The sequence below is a fragment of the Elephantulus edwardii genome, unplaced genomic scaffold (genome assembly GCF_000299155.1).
Source record: "Elephantulus edwardii isolate Elephantulus edwardi_28Jun2011 unplaced genomic scaffold, EleEdw1.0 scaffold00353, whole genome shotgun sequence".
Lineage (NCBI taxonomy): Eukaryota > Metazoa > Chordata > Mammalia > Macroscelidea > Macroscelididae > Elephantulus > Elephantulus edwardii.
Window position 1 is genome coordinate 1800412 of NW_006400103.1, and position 8117 is coordinate 1808528.

Below are 8117 nucleotides of genomic sequence, written 5' to 3' on the forward strand. Positions count from 1 at the left end.
GCATACATTCTAAAACGACATATTGGTTACAAAATGGAGTCCCTCACTATGAGCCTTGTCCTATCCTGAGCCATCCTCAGTCTGACACATTTGAGTTCACTGGTGCAGACACTGTGTCAATCCACCTAGTTGAGGGTCTTCCTCTCCCTTGTATCCTTCCACCTTTCCAAGCATAACGTCCCTCTCCAAGAATATCTTCTAGCAACAGGCCCAAAGTCGTGAAATAACGCTGTTCTTTTGTCAGTCCATAAGAAAGTCAGTACTCTTCTCCAACACAACTCATTAATTCAAAGTAACTCTAAACAAAAGAGAAGGGGTGGGGGAGTGTAACTCTGAGTATCAGCTATAATGTTTACATTCATCTCGGCTCATACTTAAAGTCCTTCAGTTACTTTCTTGCACTAGACCATGATCCTATTTTCTAGAAACTATTTCTTCTAAATTCGTCATGTGTAGGCGATTCCAAATCGTGGCTTCTGTGAGGAGGGCCTGTGTAATACTGCCCAGAGGATGGAGGTGCAGGCGGCAGGGGACGTCCTAGGTAGGCAGGCCCCGCATGCAAACAGGGCCAGGAGCCAGGTGGCCGAGCGGACGGAAGGGGCCTCGCCAGGAGCACAGACAGAGTCTCGGGGAGCCAGGTGGCAGAGTGGCCGGAGGCGGGACCTCACGAGGCGCGCACAGGCTCGGGGAGCCCAGTGGCCAGCGGACGGAAGGGGCCTCCCCGAGGCGAGCACAGGCCCGGGGAGCCCTGGGGCGAGCGGCCGGAGGCGGGACCTCCCCGAGGCGCGCACTGGCACAGGTGGGTGGCCCAGCGTGCTCGCCCCCGTGGCCGTCACCCTGCGCGCCGCCGCCGGGCCTCCGCGGGAGCGAGCGCACAGAGCCCGCGGGCGGACAGGGAGATGCCCGGCGAGCCGCGGCGGAGGGCCAGGCCCAGGTAGGGGAGAGCCCAGCTGCGGGAGCGGAAAGCCCGGCGAGGCAGCCAGGGGCCGGATGGTGGGCGGGACTCGGTCGGGAGCTGCCGCCCCGACCTCAGGGGAAGTGGGGCGGGGCGGGGGCGGGGCCAGCGACCAGGCTTTAAAGCCTACTGCCGGGGTTGGCGAGTTAGAGTCTGCGCGCCAGCAGTTTAAGGCCGCGTAGGGCGTCAGTTAGCGGGGGCGAGAGGATCTAGACGCTCAGGCCGCGACCAGGCCGTGTGCGGGCCCTGCCGGCTCAGAGCGCGGCTTTCTCCTGCCCGAGCGCGCGTGCCCGTCCCTGGCGAGCGCCCGGCCTCGCCCCGCCCGGCCCCGGTGCGCAGCGCGGGGGCGGAGCCTGCCTGCCACGCTGCGCTGGCCCAGCGTTTGCGTCACCGGCGCTCTGCGCGCTGACGCAGCACGTCGACGTGAGTGACGCGAGGGTCCGCGCTGCTCGCTCCTACTTCTCTGAAGCAGCCCTGCGGCCATGGAGGCTGAGGAAACGATGGAGTGCCTGCAGGAGTTCCCTGAGCATCACAAGATGATCCTGGACCGGCTCAACGAGCAGCGGGAGCAGGAACGCTTCACCGACATCATCCTCATCGTGGACGGGCACCATTTTAAGGCCCACAAGGCTGTTTTGGCTGCTTGCAGTAAGTTCTTCTACAAATTCTTTCAGGAATTTACTCAGGAACCTTTGGTGGAGATAGAAGGTGTCAGTAAAATGGCCTTCCGTCATTTGATTGAGTTCACATATACAGCAAAGTTAATGATACAAGGAGGAGAAGAAGCCAATGATGTTTGGAAAGCGGCATAGTTTCTCCAGATGCTGGAAGCCATTAAAGCCCTTGAAGTCAGGAACAAAGAAAATGCAGCTCCACTTGAGGAAAATAATGCAGGAAGAAATGAGGCAAAAAAGAGAAAGATTGCAGAAACTTCCAATGTGATCATTGAGTCGTTGCCGTGTGCAGAATCAGAGCCTGTGGAGATTGAGGTGGAGATTGCAGGAGGCACGATTGAAGTCGAAGATGAAGCCATGGAGACGTTGGAGGAAGTGGCTTCTGCCCGGCAGTCCATGAAGTACATTCAGAGTACGGGTTCCTCTGATGATTCTGCATTAGCCCTGTTGGCCGATATTACCAGCAAGTATCGTCCAGGTGATAGAAAAGGGCAGATTAAAGAGGAAGATGGCTGTGCATCTGACCCCACAAGCAAACAGGAGCACATGAAATCACACTCCACTGAGAGTTTCAAGTGTGATACATGCAATAAAAGGTATCTTCGGGAGAGGGCATGGAAACAGCACCTCAATTGTTACCACCTTGAAGAGGGTGGAGTCAGTAAGAAGCAAAAAAATTCACATATGTCAGTACTGTGAGAAACAGTTTGACCACTTTGGACATTTTAAAGAGCATCTTCGAAAACATACAGGTGAAAAACCCTTTGAATGTCCAAATTGTCATGAACGATTTGCTAGAAATAGCACACTCAAATGTCACCTGACGGCATGCCAAACTGGAATAGGGGCAAAAAAGGGAAGAAATAAGCTTTATGAATGTCAGGTCTGTAACAGTGTGTTTAACAGCTGGGACCAATTCTAAGATCACTTGGTAATTCACACTGGAGATAAACCCAATCATTGTACTTTGTGTGATTTGTGGTTCATGCAAGGAAATGAGTTACGGAGACATCTGAGTGATGCTTACAATATTTCAGAGCATCTAATAACGGAAGAAGTTCTTTCTGTAGAAACTCATGTGCAAACAGAACCTGTAACATCAATGACAATTATAGAACAAGTCGGGAAGGTACATGTGCTACATCCACACCGAGGAGGGCACTGAGGTGCACGTGGAGGAGCTGCACGTGGACCGTGTGAACCTCATACCAGTGGAAGTACCCCCTGGACTGTTGGACGCGGGGACCTGGGTCACTGTGAGCCCTGAGATCATCAAGGAGGAGAGAACGTTGCCTGCCCAAGCCGACGGTGTGGACGATACCGGCCAGGATCCTGAAGACACAGGGACTTAAAGACCAAAGCCACGGATTCCCCAGCTGAAAAGGCACAGGAGGAGGACAGAACCCCCCTGTCAGTTGTAGAATGAACTAACAGATGAATATATTTTCTCATTTACGTATTGCGTTTTCCAGCTGATTATTGGACAGTGTGACTGTCCTTGTTGACAGACAAATGGACCAAAGTTAACTCTTTCCTGTTGTGCTGTTTTTGTTGAAGCACATTGGTTCCCCCGTTTTCTCTAATGCCACAAAAGAGGGAACTTTCCAGTGAATAGGGGACTTTGAGATGTGTATTTCTGGAAACTTAATGGGTTCTGTTACGTTTATAGAGTTGGTACAAATGTATCTTTTCTTTGTCGTAAGGGTTCTTCCCTTCCTTTCCCAGGTCATGTTCTTCCTTAAATTTTATTTCCCCTCCTGTTGTAAAATCAAATGTAAATCATTAGAATACAATTAATGTATTCTAATGCATGTTAGAAAATGGAATACTTAGGAAATACGAGGTTGCATGAAGAAAAGTGCATTGTTAACTTCAGTTCAATTCGGCTTCTGGCTTCCTTTAGTTTGAATGACATCCGTGTCTACCCCAGTCATCACAGATGCCATCTCTGCAGCAGGAACAGAGTGGTGGTGAATGTCTAGAATGTAAAGGAAAAAAAACCACACCCATGTGTCTTTTCAAAGCCGACAGAGCTTCTGTAAAGCATCTTTGGTTCTTTCAGAGTTTGTGTGGTAAGGAGCAGTGTGTAGATGATGCTATAGTATTTTCTATTTTTTGTTTATAAATACCATCCACCAGTTCTTTTCCTTTTAACGTCGAGACATTTCATTTAATGGCAGCTGAAGGGCCATTTCCAGTTGGGAAAAATCCATTGACATCTGTGGTAACCTTCATTTTGATGAAAAGTTTGCACTAGTAATTTACTGCTAGATGAAAGAAAAAAAAAGATGAGCATCATTTAAAAAAAATTAATGTATTTAAAGTACAGAGAAAACCATATATATCAGGCTTTGTTTTGAATGGAAACTCCCCCCCACCCAACTCTTTAATGTAAAGATCTTGTACTATAACTTTTAAAGCCATACAAATAAGAGTGCTAAACTGTGGACTTAGGTAGATGTGTAAGTATTTTTAATCAGTATTACTTGGAAAATAAAATATAACAACCACATAAGATAAAAAAAAATTATAGGGCAATATTTCTCACTAGTATAGTTGCAAAAATCCTGAGTAAAATCCTGGCCAATAGAATAAAAAAAAATAATTCAACAGAAGGCAATATGGTACTTTCTAAAAAAGTCACAAATAGGAATACCATTTGACTCAGCAATCCGCCTATGGGGAATACACATTAAAGAACCCAGAACTGCCACCCAAGCAGCTATATCCACACCCATGTTTATTGCTGCTTTGTTCACAAGAGCAAAGAGTTGGAAACAACCCAAGTGCCCATCAATGAATGGATAGAGAAGCTGTGGTATATTCACACAATGAAATACTATGCTGTATTGAAAAACAAAGAACTTATAAAATGGATGACTCTGGAGGACATTATGCTGAGTGAAATATCTCAATCACAAAAGGACAAATACTGCATAGTGTCACTGTTGTAAAATGGGAGTGACATCAGGGTTGGTGAAAACCTAAGAAAAGACGGGATAAACAATGTACACAACGTTGAAACAGAAAGGGGAGATAACTGTTTAAAGGGAATATAGGATTAGGTTTTATTTTCATGACAAGATTATAGGAAAAGAAATGCATATTAATGTGGATTGTAGACTGTGGGGATCATATAACAATGAAATATTTATTTTCTTCAAAGAGAAAAACGAACTGGGGGGAGGGGTGGGCGAGGGGGAAAATGTGCAACAATGAATCAATGGAGGGAAATGGAAAGAATATGCTGTAAAAATGATATATGTTGCATTAAAAATCATTAATAAAAAAATTGACAAAGACCAAGTGGGATTCATAACAGGTATGCAAGGATGGTTCAACATAAGAAAAACAGTCAGTGTATTTCATCACACTAAAAAAGCAAAGAACAAGAACCACGTGATCCTATCAATCGATGTAGAAATTGCTTTTGACAAAATCCAACATCCTTTCTTGATTAAAATCCTCAACAAATAAGAAGAGAATTTCCTCAACATAGTAAAAAGTATATCCATAAACCTAAAAGCCAACATTGTTCTCACTGGAGCGAGATTAAAGGCATTCCCTTTGAACACAGGAACTAGGCAAGGATGCCCACTATCACCTCCCTTGTTCAATATTATATTGGAAGTCTTAGTGATAGCAATAAAACAAAGAAGGAAATAACAGGTATCCAAATTGGCAAAGAGGAGGTGAAATTATCTCTATGTACAGATGATATGATAGTATACTTAGGAAACCCTAAAGACATACATCCAACTTTATTACAGCTTTGTTCATAATTGCAAAGAGTCAGAAACAAGCTAAGTGCCCACAAACAAACGAATGGATAGAGAAACTGTGGTATATTCACACAATGGAATACTACACTGCTTTGAAAAACAAGGAACTCATGAAATATTCAAAATGAATGGAATTCATTTGCCGGAAGACATTATGCTGAGTGAAATATCTCAGCACAAGAGACAAATATTGCATAATACCACTGTTGTAAAATAGGACTGACATGGAGGTATGGGGAAAACTAAGAGGGAATAAATAATGAATACTGCATTGAAACAGATGAAAGAAAGGACTGTTTTAAAGGAATATATGTTGGAGCATTATACATACAACAGCCCAGTACATTGCAGTGCATTGCAAAGAGGACAGGGGAGAAGGGGGAGGGAGGAAACTGTGCACCACAGAACAAACTCTTAAAAAAGTGAATAGGGGGAGGGGGAATGGAGGGAAAAGGGATAAAATATGCAACAATGAATGAATAAAATCTAACTTTTCTGTAAACATTCACTAAAATCACAATTAAAATAAAAAATTATTAAAAACAAAAAAATATGCAAAGAGTTGGAGTCACATCATCAAAATGGATGAACTCACTTGACATTTCTTAAGATAAAGGAAGAACAAATTCAAGCCTCAAGTTGTAATACTTAAAGATGCTCTGCGCAGGATATTGAATGCTCCAAAAAGCAGTAAAAGAAGATAGGAGAACACAGGGTCACTGTACTAAAAAAGAATTAACTCACACAGAAGAATTTAAAGAAACCAAATAAAACAACAAAAACCCAAACAAGGCTCTTTGAGTTTGTGTGCTATTGAATTGTGATTTTTAGTTACCTTCTATCACTGTCTGGTCTCAACTGATGTTAGATGTCTCTGTTGTCGGAACTCAACTGAAGTTTGATACCTCAGTTGCTTTTGGATCAACTTGCTTATAGGTAGGCGACTGCGTGCGAACACACAAAACCCGTTCATTACATTTTCAACTTCTTAATTTGACTGTGTGGATCATAACAAACTGTGGCTTACTCTGAGAAGAATGGGAATACCAGAACACTTGATGGTGCTAATGCGAAACCTATACTTAGACCAAGAGGCAGTCGTCACAACAGAGCAGGGAAACACTGGAAAGGGCGTATGCCAGAGATGTGTCCTGTCTCCATACCTTTTCAACCTGTACGCAGAACAAATTATCCGGGAGGCTGGGCTCTGTGAGGAGAAATGCAGCATCAGGATTGGTGAAGATCTATCAACAATCTGCATTATGCAGATGACACAACATGCTGAAACTGAGGAGGACCTGAAACACTTGCTGCAGAGGGTCAAGGGCTGCAACCTCCAATATAGATTGAGGCTCAATGTCAAGAAGACAAAAGATTCTCACCACTGAGCCAATTGGCAGCATCAGGATGGATAGTGAAGAGATTGAGATTGTTCACAACTGTAGTCTGCTTGGCTCCACAATCAACACTTTTGGCACCAGCAGCCAGGAAATTAAAAGACGTATTGCAATGGGAAAGTCTGCTGTTAGGGACCTCTCTAAAGAAGAGCAATGGTGTCTCTCTGGAGACTAAAGTGCATCTGATACAGGCCATGGTCTTTGCAATCACTTGTTATGCATCAGAAAGTTGGACAATGACTAGGGAGGATAGAAGGAGAATTGATACCTTTGAGCTTTGGTGTTGGAGAAGAGTATGAGAGGGACTGCTAAGAAAACAAACCGATTCATCTTGGAGATGGTTAAAACAGGCTGCTACTTGGAGACAAGGATCCTGGGGCTTCATCTGACATACTTTGAACATGTTGTAAGGAGAGACCAGTCCTTGGAGAAGGACATCATGCTTGGGAGGGTGGAGGGACTGCACAGGAGGGGAAGGCCCTCTAGGAGGTGGATTGATTCAGTGACTGGGGTAATCGGGATGGGTGTGTCAGAGATAGTGAGATTGGCACAGGACAGAGCAGGGTTTAGGGTTGTTGTACATTGGATCGCTATGAGTTACAAGCGACTCAACGGCACATAACAACAACAACAATTTATCAGATTATGCTTATTACCCAAGATTCAGACTATTGTACTACAGATTTGTTTTCACAGCAATAAATCCTTAGTTCTTTGTTAATGACTCCCCTCAACAAAAGGCCTACAGAAATGATTTATTATTTGGATACTTGGGAGATTATTTATTTGAGCTGTATTTTAAAAAAAAAAACAAAACAAAAAACAAACCAACAAACCTTTTTCAATCCATACTCAGATGTACTTCATTGTCGAGTGCATACTTAGATTAGTTTCTTGGATTGTAATGTTGATCTCCTGCTTTTTTTCTTTTTAATAAAACTTTATTGGAAATGTTTAATTAGCATTGTTTCTCAACATCAGCCAAAGAAATGCAGCTTTATTTTATAATGTTAGTCCTGCATTTCTTCCCTAAAGTCAGTGTTGGCTCCGTCAGTCATATTTTTTTTTCTTTTTTTTAATGCCCCAGTATAACTTAAGTATCAATTAAAAGTTAATGTTTCATAGAGAATAAAATCTCAGTGTGGCTCTTACAGTCTTTTGGCTGAAAAACGAATGTTATTCCTTCTGGTTTATAAGATTGTATTTAATTGTGTTCTTTTCCTTTATTTTCAGAAGTTCGTACTGTTGGCAGTGCTGGTTCAGGTGCCTAAGAATATTTCTGAAAGACATCATTAATGATACCTGCCAA

At 43.6% G+C, this 8117-nt stretch overlaps 1 pseudogene; it reads left to right on the plus strand.

Annotated features, from left to right (window-relative positions):
* The first annotated feature begins 1437 nt into the window (after positions 1-1437).
* On the plus strand, positions 1438-3055 carry LOC102853866 (annotated as a pseudogene).
* Positions 3056-8117: the final 5062 nt, after the last annotated feature.